This window comes from Tursiops truncatus, chromosome 13 (assembly GCF_011762595.2).
Source record: "Tursiops truncatus isolate mTurTru1 chromosome 13, mTurTru1.mat.Y, whole genome shotgun sequence".
Lineage (NCBI taxonomy): Eukaryota > Metazoa > Chordata > Mammalia > Artiodactyla > Delphinidae > Tursiops > Tursiops truncatus.
In genome coordinates this window covers 71,965,308-71,977,194 of record NC_047046.1, presented here as the reverse complement: position 1 = coordinate 71,977,194, position 11,887 = coordinate 71,965,308, and the positions used below count along the sequence as shown (strand labels likewise).

The window sequence follows — 11,887 nt, the reverse complement described above, 5'->3', positions numbered from 1 at the left end:
GCTACTGTACCAAGTGGTATCCCAATCTTAGCCTTATCCTTTTCCAAACTCTCCCCTTTACTTTCCCCAAAACACAACCTGATCATGTCCCTGCTGTGGTCATGAACTTTGAATCCTTTGCAGGTGCTGCCAAAAGCAAGCCCCCCAACGCTGTAGCCTGCCTTCAATTGGGACCTGTTTCCAGCCCCCAATTCCCTCACTAGTCTTGTTTACCGATGCACTGCCAGCCATCTGGTCTACCCCATTGTCACTAAACAGGCCCTGTGTTTTCTGGCTTCTAGACATTTGCTCTGTTGTTGGGCTCAGAAAATAAGCGCTGGAAGGAACTATTTGAGATCATCTGGTCCAGACTCATTTTATGGATGAGGAAACTGAGGCTCAGAGAGATTAAACGACTGACCAGCACCACCTGTGTTTAACAATATCGGTTGAATCTTTCATATACTGAAGATCAAATTGGTGGACCACTCTTTGAATATCCTCCTCATGCAACCCAGATCCCGGAAAGTGTGGATCTTTGAGTTTCACCTCAAGCATGGCCTCTGAAATGAAGTCTTCCTTAAGCCCCCAGTTTGGAGTCTGAACTCCTGGCCTCTCTGATCTGCAGATAACTTGCTATTTGTCTGTGAGTCCTATCTCCCCTAGTACATTTTCAGCAAACTCTTTGATTCATCTTTGACTTTCCTCCATTCTTATCGCAGAGACTTTTCCATAGCAAGTGAGCAGTAAAATTCTGCGGAACAGAGTTTCTGGTGTAAGGGACGGTGCTTCAAAGCGCCCAGACACCAGCTAGCAACCAGGCACGTGAGTCCAAAAGTTCCAATTACACCGCACCATTCGCACGCCGCGCCCTGGCTCCTTTTGACTCCAAACCCGTAAAGGTGAGGGCGTTTGGTTTCAGCCGAAAGCCTGCTTGCTGCAATTACAGGATAAGTTTCTCGAAGTCTTTTGGCGCTGTCTCTTCCCCCGCCCTCCGCGCGGCGAACCGCGACGCGCATTCGGTGACCGGTCCCCGAACGTGACTTGGCATCGAGAGGGTACAGCTCCCCTTACCGAGGGAGCTCAGGTCCCGGGCGAGCCGTGGCCTCGCCAGCTTTCCGGGCTGGCGCGGTCACCGACCTCAAGCGGCGGTCAGACTGGCCGAGGGTGGCGGCGAAGTGACGCGGGGCTGGCGGGGCGGGGTGGCAATCGCGTCCCCAGGGAGGCGGGAGCGTCCGGGGAGCCGAGAGCTGGCCAGGCGAGGCGGGAGACGCGCTCAGGGCACGGCCTGGGTGACCCCCTAACGCCGGGGAGCACGAGGGCACGGGGCTCGACCTGGGTTGCGTCTGCCCGTGCCGGGGCTCGCCGTCCAGCTCTTCTCCGCCCAGGGGAGGAACAGAAGGAGGGCCGACGGCCGGGCCCGCCCCCAGCCCCAGCTGCGGCTGCCAGTAGGAGACTAGAGGCAACACCCGGGAGCGGAGAAACCAGTTTGGCTGGTCTCGCGGAGCGGAGGGAAAAGGGCGGCCGCAGAGGAAGGGGGCGCGTACGCGGGGCGGGGGCAGGCGGGGAGCCACTGGAGAGCTGCGAGAGCCGGAGGAGCCTCCGCCAACTGGACACGCTTCCCGGGGCCCCGGGCCAGCCCCGTGCGCCATGAAGCGCTAGCGCTGCGGCCAGCGCTGGGGCCGGGCTGGCGGGCGGCGGCTGCGGGCAGGTGCGCAAGCGAGCGCGCGGATAGGCGCGCACCCGGCGGATGCCCCAGTCGGGGCCCAGCGAGCGCCAGGTAAGGAGGGGCGCGGCGTCGGGACCCCTGATCTGCCGCACCCCGCGGGCCCCGCAGGTCCCCTGGCCGCCCGGGGGCGGCGGACTCCGGAGAACAGGGATGCAGTCGCAGCAGCTGTCCGCGCCCTCGGGCTCCTGAGCCCGCAAGGGTGGGATTTGGGTGGCGGTGCCGGGAGCCTTCGCTGCCTTGGGGATGGGGAGACGCAGCTGGTGGGGCAGGCAGCACTGTGGAGAAGGCCATGGGCTTTTCACCTGCGGGAGGAGAGGGAACTTGCGGGAGGTGTTTGGGTTCTTCTTTCGTTTGCTACGCTCAGGTCCGGGCTTAAGTTCCGAGGGGCAAGCCTGGCAGGGCCTGTGGGTACTTGAGGAGCGCCGCTGGTTTCCCTGCAATATCTGTCGCCCCTCTGGAAGTCCCTCTTGACAGGGTTCTGCTGGTGGCCCCTTTGGGAGCCGATGCAAACGCGTCCGAAAAAAGACCTTTGGGCCGAATGCACCGGCAGCACCTTCAGGGAGGGATGGAGGGTGAGGTCGCCCCCACCAAGCCTACTGCGGGACCAGGAACCCTCCAGACATCTTCCGAGGGCCTTAGTGCACGTTGGGAGGTGATGCGGGAAGAGGGGTACTTTTTTCCCCGGTGATTGTAGGGTCGTATCCGCCAGCTCCCATGGCACTGCCAACAGGCCATCTCCTTCCCTCCCCAGTTTGATGCCTGGCGCTGTCACCTCGCTCTGGGCGTGCGGAGTGGCAGCTTGTTGGGGGAGGGGTGTTGCAGGGAATGGCGAGTGTTTTAACCCCCCCCCACGTCCCCACTCCTCCCCAGGTGAGGGAAGAGCTTGTAATTGTCCGCCCAGCTTCTCCGGGGAGTGTAAGCGCCTGGTCCCCGACGGGGGTGGGGAGGGGAGGCTTGGAACACTGATCAGTAACAGCTGTAGGGGAGGACGAGGGTGCTGAGGGGATGCAGAACGGCGGAGGAGGTTCGATACGCGCGGGGAAAGGGAACCCGAGCTCCATTTCTGCTTAGTGACCCCCTCAGCCCCGCCCGAACCCTTCGTCCTGCCCGCGAAGCCCCTGGCGCGCTCGAAGTCCTTGGGTAGCTCCGGACGCCGCCAGTTTCCCCTCCCGGAAACGGCCCGCCCTGTTGGCTTAAGAAAAGTTTCTCTCCCATCTTCCTGGTTGCATTGCCTTCACATCTCTGCCTTCATTCCTCGAGAATGAAATGAGACAACACAGGCGGAGTACTGAAAGACCACCCAGCACGCGGTAGGCTCCAGAGGAAGGTTAACTGCTTTTAAAAACAAAAGCCAAAAATGATGTGTGATAAAATCTCCAGTGATGGTAAACACAAGGGCAGATTAAAAGAGAAAACAGCACAAAATGTGAAGTAGAAGTTCTAATTTTCATGTCTGGGGAGTACTTTTGTATTGGACCTAAAATGCCATTCATTAATTCCAGGCCTGTTGTTGAAGCCCTTATTAAAACCTATTATAAATGCATATACTGTGCAAAAGGTGATAAACGGTTATTAGCTGTCGCTTGTTCCTTTCTGGGGGAGAAATCTGCCTGCCTGCAATTATTCCTCGGAATCCTCTTAATGGTATTCATTAGGTAGTGGAGGCTTCCATGTTCTAATGTTAGGTGAGAAATCGTAACCTCTGTTCCTTTGCCATTTTATGGTGACCGTACATTCATAATTTTTAGGATTTCTTTGGTCTGTTATTGGGGGCCAAACAAGACTCAGACAGCTTAATACTAGTGAACGGAAATGCCATCTGCGTGAAAGCGGCCTTGGCCACTTTCAGGTTTTCTGTTTTTTATTTTAAGGAAAATGCATATCGGTATGCACTTATTACTTGTTAGTGATAGAAATAGGAGGGGGTTTTCTGTTTGCATGTTTTTGTAATTGAGCCTTTCAAATAATGTGAAAACGTGCATGTGTAAGTTGTCTGCAGGTGTAAAGCGAGTTGAGGACTGGCTCTGTTGCACCTGTATTTTTCTGTGGTCTTGGCAGTAACAGCACTGACCACATGCAGCTGTGGAATGTTTCTTGCCCTATCTGTTGCCCTTTCCCTCCTCCTTTTTTCTTTTTCCTTCCTTCGTTCTCTGTTTTCTAAAGCAAGGAGTCGTGGAAAACATATGGATTTAGATCCCCACAGGTTTCAGTTCTTTTACTTTAAATTGTATTTAATGTTTGCAATTTATTCTTATCTATTTACTTTAAAAATTGTATAACCTTAGATGAATTCCTAAATTTTCTGAATTTACTCATTTGCTGGAAAAAATATTTTTCAGCCTCCTTGGGTTGTTGAAGATTGAATGAGAGAACAGGCGAACCTTCCTTATACATAATAGGAGTTCGAATGTTGCCTTCTTATTTTCCTTATTAAATGGATATTTTAAAAAAATTAGTAGGATGCCCAGATAGTTGGTGTATTTTAAATATTTTATTGCCTTACTAAAGTTTGAATTCAATTTTGGTGTTTCCCAAACATTCATGGAATCCAGGTGCTCCTTATAACTCACCTGAGAGAGATTTTAATCTACTCGTTACCTTTGCTCTTTAGTTTCAATCATTGTAAAAGAAGCCTGCGCTCTTATGAATGCAGAGGAACTTGCTTTTTAGATACCAGAACAAGTTTTATGGGGTCTGTTCATGTCCCATGTCTGTAAAGAGAGGTGCCTTTACAATTTCTTTGGCACTTAATTTTAGAATTTGCTTCTATATCTGCTTCTAGATTAGTCTCCTGGGATGTGTTTTTTTTGGTGTCTTTAGGTATCTTGTGAGTTTTCAGGTCTGTTTGTTGGCATTGTTCAATTAGATTAATTGTATTCATGCCTGTAGGTGTTGTTTTGTTACTTATTAAGATAAGTAAAAATTCATTTGCTACCAGAAGAGTTTTAATAACACGAAAAGAAGACAGGTTTATTCTGTTAAGCAGTTGACCCCCAGATCCCCATCCCTGTGCCCAGCTATAAATAATATCCAGTCCAAGATCTTTTGAGGTCCTGTGTCACCGAAGAGCTGGCGTTATGGAAGAAGAGTCTAGAAGGTATACACACACACATGCACATCAGTGTGTGTGTGTGTGTGTATGTGTGTGTATAAAACAGTCTTGTTTCTCATTTTTATTAGAAAACAAAGGATTTTTTATCATCTGATTATTTAGGAACATATTAATACTTTTCCTAATTCTTCTAAGTGTGTTGCATGTTAAAATAAATTGTCACCAAAACCATGCACAATGGGAACTATGTTTGATAACTGGTCCCATGGAGACTGAACCCAGAGGCAGCAGTGAGGGGTTAGTAGCAGGTGCTTTGGAGTCCTGTGACCTGGCTTGGAATCTAGGCCTCGCTGCTCCCTAGCTGTATAACCCAGGGCAAGTTATTAGTACTTAACTGATCTAGCTTTAGTTTCCTCATCTGTAAGATGGAATAGTAATAGTACTATCTCAGAGCGTTGTGTGCTGAGTTCCAAACGAGAGAATTTATCTAAAAGGGCTTAGCACAGAGCTCAATTAAAAGTAGTCAGTATTATTACTGTTGTGTTGTTGATATCTCTCAGCAAATATTTATGGCTCATGCAGCCATTGCCTTTCTCCTAGACTATGCGGGAAATGGGAATCACTCTGTATGTTAGTATTCATTTAGCAAACATAGGTGTCTGTTTGCACCAGGCATTGGTAAGAAAGAGTCCCCTGGAGCAGGGGCGAGGTTCTGAACTTTCAGATCCAGGGCTTGGGTTCTGGAGCCCAAGTGTCTGGGGAGTGGCACGAAGGACCAGGGCGCTCAGTGACCTAGGGATGTGCTCACTCAGTCACAGCCACGAGGGGTGGCTGCTCCCACCGGGGCATTCTATCCTCCTGCAGAGTGGAGGGAGGCCCTTGGGACGTACTGAGCACTGCTGGGTCTCCTTTCTCCCCACTTCCCGTCTGTCTTTCATCTTCCTCACCTCTGTACTCTTGTATTAAAAAAAAAAAAATTAGGGCTTCCCTAGTGGCGCAGTGGTTGAGAGTCTGCCTGCCGATGCAGGGGACGCGGGTTCGTGCCCCGGTCCGGGAAGATCCCACATGCCTTGGAGCGGCTGGGCCCGTGAGCCATGGCCGCTGAGCCTGCGCGTGCGCAGACTGTGCTCCGCAACGGGAGAGGCCACAACAGTGAGAGGCCTGCGTACCGCAAAAAAAAAAAAAAAAAAAAAAATTACTCTTCCCTGTTCAAAACTTGGGAGTTTCTGAACCTTGAGTCTTTTTAAAGGATTGGTACTTTCTGCATGGTTTCTGAGTTGTGGCACCTGGTAAGCATCGCTAATGACAGAGACCTTTGCTACAGTCCCATCCATCCACCCATCCATCCATCCATCCATTCATTCATTTAAAACAATGGCTTGAACATCTTCTCCAGGCACTGTGCTGGGGATTACCCACTTGCTTCACGGAAGCCTGCGGGATTCACAGAGGGCCTGAGTCGTGTTTTTTTCTCTTTTCCTCTTTGGTAAGAAAGTAGATCTGGTGTTGTCTTTCTTCCTGATCTGGACTTTGTCCCTCTCTGCCTGGAGAGGTGGTTGTCTTAGACCATGGAGGGTGGCCCTGGCCGCTCCCAGTTCTGAAGCTCTGTGTTCATTATCAGTCTTCAAGTCCAGTGAATTTGCATTTAATAAAGGAGAGCTGGGCCTGGAGGCTATGACAGATCAGTGGTAGGAAGCTGGCTCTCAGTCTTGGGGAAAGGACTCCTGGGGTTGGGGGGTGTCAGGTCACCCCGGTTCTGGGGCCATCCTTCTGTGGTGACGACACCTCCCCCTAGCGTGACCGAGAAGCCTGGCACTCCTCACTGAGTACGTGTGTAGCCTGACCTTTGGCTAGCAGCTCTGGTCTTTATTTACAGGGCTGTCATTTATGGCTTTGTGTCTTTGCTGTGTGGCTTTTGTTCACCAGAGTTGAGGTTTGCTTGATTTAGAGCAAGGCAGCATTTGAAACCAGTTTTCTAACCTTTACTCAAATTGAGTTGAGCTGGAATAGCCTCATCGGAACAACTCGGGCACCAAGCATTATCCGCTTACAGTCTCTGATCGCCCGTTCTTGCTGTCTGGGGAAGTTCCCGTGAGCTGGATGCGTTACTTATTTTATAAAGTGTGCTATGATTTGTGGACAAATCTTTACTGTGTCTTCTTGGGACACAGTGAACTATTGAGACTGTTCTCTGAGATCAGAGATCTGTGCATCCAGGAGAAACATTTAACACTCTCTATAAGAAAACAGCCATTTGACTTTGGTGGTTGAAATAGTCCCTCGTGTGGGGAGGCAGGTCGGAGTTTATATGTTTCACACTGGGAAAGAGTGGCCCTACCACCATATTGGAAACACATGTGTGGACCTCTAAGCCAGGCACGGGCAGATGCTCTATAAGCTCAGAAGTTTTGTTAAAACAATGCAACTAAGAGTGTAGGCTTCTTCAGCTGCTGAGATGGTGAGAATTAAATGAAAATCTATACTCTGTTTTTGGTACCAGAACAACACTGGGAGGTGAGGAGGTTCCTCATGATCTCGTTCTAGTGCAGAAGTTTATTTCATGGGCCTTTTGTTTTAATCATGGTAAAATATTTATAAAATTTGCCATTTTAGCCATATTTAAGGTGAATTCAGTGGCGTTAAGCGTATTCACAGTATCTTGCAGCTCTGCCACTATCCATGTCCAGAACTTTTTCGTCGTCCCATTCGGAAACTCTGTATCCATTCAACTGTAACTCCCCATTTCTCCCTCCCTGTGGCCGCTGATAGCGTCTGTTTGTTGCCATGGATTTGGCTGTTCTGAGGTACCTCATGTACGTGGAATCATACAATATGTGTCTTTTTGTGATGCTGATTTCACTCGGCATAATGTCCTCAAGGTTCATCCTTGTCACAGCATGAGTCAGAATTTCCTTCCACTTCCTTTTCAAGGCTGAATAATATTCTACCGTGGATCTATATCCCACATTTTGTTGATCCATTCATTGGCTGAGGGGCGTTTGGGTTGTGTCCATCTTTGGCTATTGTGAATAATGCTGTTGCAGGCATGGGCCTATGAGTATCTGTTTCTTCACGGGAGCTGTTGAGATCTGATTCAGTTTTGTGAGATTCATTGTTCATAGAACATGGTTAAGATGGGCAGGGTCATGTAGTATTTAATATCACACTTTCCTCCAAAACATCTTGGAGATAAGAACAGGAGGAACTGCAGGGAGGCTGGTTACCTGGAAGACACGTGAAGGGCGGCCTCATTTCTCATTTTCACCTGCAGCTGCTCTGACGAAGCTGGTGGTCCTTTGGCGTATCATCACGTGCTGGCCTGCAGTGTGGGTGATACTGTGCTGTGTGCTGGGGTGGGCGTAAAAGCTCAGGAGACCTGGCTGTACCGTCTGGAGACCCATGCAGACCACAGCTGCCTTCCAGGGAGGATATTCTCTAGTGGAGGCAAAAGTCCTTAACTTTCCCCCAGAACTGACTTGAATTAAAGATAAAAAAAAATTGTTTTTGGAGGAGGCAGGGTTAGAATGAGAGAAAAATTGTTATTTAATGTCTGAAAAATGCAATACTTAAAAATCAGATTGTTTTCTACCTTAGGGTACAATCCATGGTTTTCAAGATAGGCTTTGAAGAAAGGCAAGAGATCACTAATAGACTGTAGGATGACAGAATCATCAGGTGTTGCATCTGTGTACTAGTGTGCTTCTTTGTGGAGCAGGATACAACCAGAACCCTTTCGATCATGATTAGATGTCAGTCTATTAGGCTAAAGACATCTTAATCTGTATTTTCTAGAGAACAGTAGACTCTTTTGTTTGTTTGTTTGTTTGTTTGCGGTATGCGGGCCTCTCACTGTTGTGGCCTCTCCCTTGCGGAGCACAGGCTCTGGACGCGCAGGCTCAGTGGCCATGGCTCACGGGCCCAGCCGCTCCGTGGCACGTGGGATCCTCCCAGATCGGGGCACGAACCCGTGTCCCCTGCATTGGCAGGCGGACTCTCAACCACTGTGCCACCAGGGGAACCCGAGAACAGTAGACTCTTTATGTGAGTTTTTGCTCATACGGTGCCCTGAAAATTAGCCAAGATAAGGATATTTAAAAAGCAAGGCTTTTTTTTTAAGTAAACACACACACACACACGCACACACAGACTTCAAACTAACCCCAAATATCACCATTCTTGGGTATCATTCCATCTTCCTGTCCTGTGCCAGTCCCAGCCACAAAAAGGGTATTAATCTCTTGGCGGTTTGATACTTTGTCTAGCTCAATTTGAGATTGTTTAGAATGTTTTTTTAAATCACTCTTAGCCTTTCCCCCTTACCTAGAGAATCATGGTGAAAATTCTCAAAGGTCAGTTTGAGAACCTCAGACTCTTGAGTGGTGACATAGTAGCATCCAGTGTGTCCTGGATCCTTGAGATCACTCGGACCAACACTCTTTCTTAAAGCTGAAGAAGGTTTGCTCAGACCCTGTACTCTTAGTAACTGCTGGTCTCATTTCCTGAGTTCTAGCGTCTTGAGTGGCTAGAGAAGTAAACTCATGGCTTCTCCCAGGGAATTTCCTGTCTCCTTAGTCAATTCACAGAGTGGACCCTCCTCCTTAGCCTTTAAAGTCCAAAACAAACAGCTAGCTGGCCAACAGATACTTACGAAGCACATCCTGTGCGCCTGGCACTTGGCATCTGTTAGTCAATCAAGGAGCTAAAGAGCCTGCCCTCAACGAGCTCACGTTCTAGAGAGGGAAGGGAGACTGTGGATAATAACTAGGTAAATTACATGGTATTTTTGAAGATTGGTGCTGCAGAGGATAAAGAGAGAAAGCTGGACAGGGTAAAGGAATTGGGAGGGTGTGCAAGGGGGCAAGATGCAGTTGGAGAGTGGAGAAGGTGGTATCTGGGTGAAGGCTCAGCAGGGAGAGGGTGAATCACAAAGATCTGGGGGTGGGGAGAGTGTCCCAGGCAGAGGGGACAGATGACTCGGTGCCTGGCTGGTGTGATGCAGGCAGTAGTTGGCTATTCCTCCAACCTGTGAGTGGGGGAGGGCGGGGCATGGGGAAGACAGAGCAGAGAGGTGGGGAGCCCCATCGTGCAGGGCTTCCTAGCAGCAGAAGGATTTTGGCTATGACTGTGCAAGATGGTTTGAGGGGTGGGGGGGAGTCGGTGCAGGCTGTCGCCCATTGGAGGGTTGTGATCTTTCATTTGACTTGTATTTTAAATAGTCCTTCTGGTTGCTGTGTGGAGACCAGGCCAGGGAGGGCTCTTGGGTTGGGAGACTAGTTAGGAGGCTAACCCAGGTGAGCTATGTTGGAGCCTGGGACCAGCGTGAGACGTCTGAGAGAGAGAAGGTTGTGGATGTTTTTTTAAAGGTAGTGCCAACAGGATTTCCGGACAGATTGGATATGGGGTGTAAGAGAAAGAGGAGGCAAAGATAACTTTCCTGGCAGAGCTTGGGCTGCAAATGGAAATCTGAATTTCAAAACGCTGTAAATTCAGTGTGCTCAGATCACTCATACTAGGTTATAAAGAGGCTCTTCAGAGGTACACATTTATATAAGGTGTTGGTTCAGAGAACTTCAACAGAGAACTTTGTTTATCATTAGAGCATGTTCTACCTTGCTGGAGGGAGAGAGGAGGTGGTAGAAAATGATGATTTCCAGGAAGCAGAGGCCTTTGCTTGTACTGGAAGGAAGATGGTCTGTAACCAACGGGGTACGCGGGGCCAGGAGGCCTCCTCTGTAAGAGAAAAACAGGCTGCCCCTGCAGGCCAGCAGCCAAATTGCAGGCAAGGCTGTGATCCCTGCCCCACTCCTCCCAACCTTGCCATGCATTGTCTAATTGGGAAGGCAAGCTTTTTCCAGCCTGCAAACTCAGGCAGGCCACCCCCATCTCCACACACACAGGTTATCTTTTTTCAAACAGTTTTATCGAGATATAATTCATGTACCGTACAGTTCATCCTTTTACAGTGTACAATTCCATGGTTTTTAGTATATTGACGGAGTTGTACGGCCATCACCACAGTCTATTTTAGAAGCTTTTCATCACCCCGAAAAAGAAGACCCGTACCCTTTAGCTGTCACTCATATTCCTTCTCCCCTTAGCTCCTGACAACCTCTACTCTCCTTTCTGACTCTCTGTATTTGCCTACCTGGACATTTTATATAAAAGGAAGCATACAACATATGTTCTTTTGTGATTGACTTATTTCACTTAGCATAATGTTTCCTTGGTGCTTTGCTTAGTGTAATTGTCCACGTTGTAGCATTTATCAGTATTTAAGTTCTTAATTGCTGAGTACACAAGTTACTTTTGCACATGAGGCATTCTTGAAAAGAATACAGGAAATGGAAATGTATGTTAGTTACAAATAGATTGACTAATGTTAGAAAGGGAATTGTTTGTGCCCAGAGAGCTAAATATGTCTCTGTGAAGGGGTGTGTGTGTGTGTGCGCGCACACGCGCATGTGCATTAATTTGTTATCTTTCATAGCTGAATACAAAGTACGTGGAATTTGTGAGTGAATCTGAAGACTAGTGGCTTTCTAGTGACCTAATGATTTTCTTTCATTTAAAACGTCAACATTTGCTTATTAAATGCCCACTACACTCCAGCTCCCGTGCTAGGTCCTGGTGGTTAATTCTAGGATGAACAAAACAGACAGGGGCTGCCCCCTTGTGACACTTACGGGCTTGTTGCGGGAGAGGTGGCAGGAGTCGATATTGAACAAAATATTGAACAAAAGAGATATGAAACAGACTGATATTAGAAGTAGAATCTGTAATAAGCACTTAAAGGGAAATAAGACATGACTGAGAATAACGAGGGCTGACTCTAAAATGGCCCCAGAGGAGCCCAAATGGTCGTGGAAGGATGGATGGATAAACACAAAGTGGTCTATCCATACAACGGAATACCATTCAGTCTTAAAACAGAAGGAAATTCTGACACACACCACAACATGAATGAACCTTGAAGACGTTATGCTGCATGACATAAGGCAGACACAAAAGGACAACTACTTGTACGATTCCACTCATATGAGGTACACAGAATAGTCAAATTCACAGAGGCAAAAAGTAGAACAGGGGCGGAGGGCGGGGGAATGGGAATTATTGCTTAATGAGTACAG

The 11,887-nt window shown here is 48.6% G+C and overlaps 1 protein-coding gene across 2 annotated transcripts in view; it reads left to right on the top strand.

Annotated features, from left to right (window-relative positions):
* Window positions 1-1,517: 1,517 nt before the first annotated feature.
* Window positions 1,518-11,887, top strand: part of ATP8B1 (ATPase phospholipid transporting 8B1) — a 113,553-nt gene continuing 103,183 nt past the window's right edge. Inside the window, exon 1 of one of the 2 annotated variants that reach the window (XM_019937113.3) lies at window positions 1,518-1,759. The gene's annotated coding sequence lies outside the window, so the exon portion shown is untranslated. The remainder of the gene's footprint in view (window positions 1,760-11,887) is intronic. The other variant, XM_019937111.3, reaches the window with a different exon arrangement.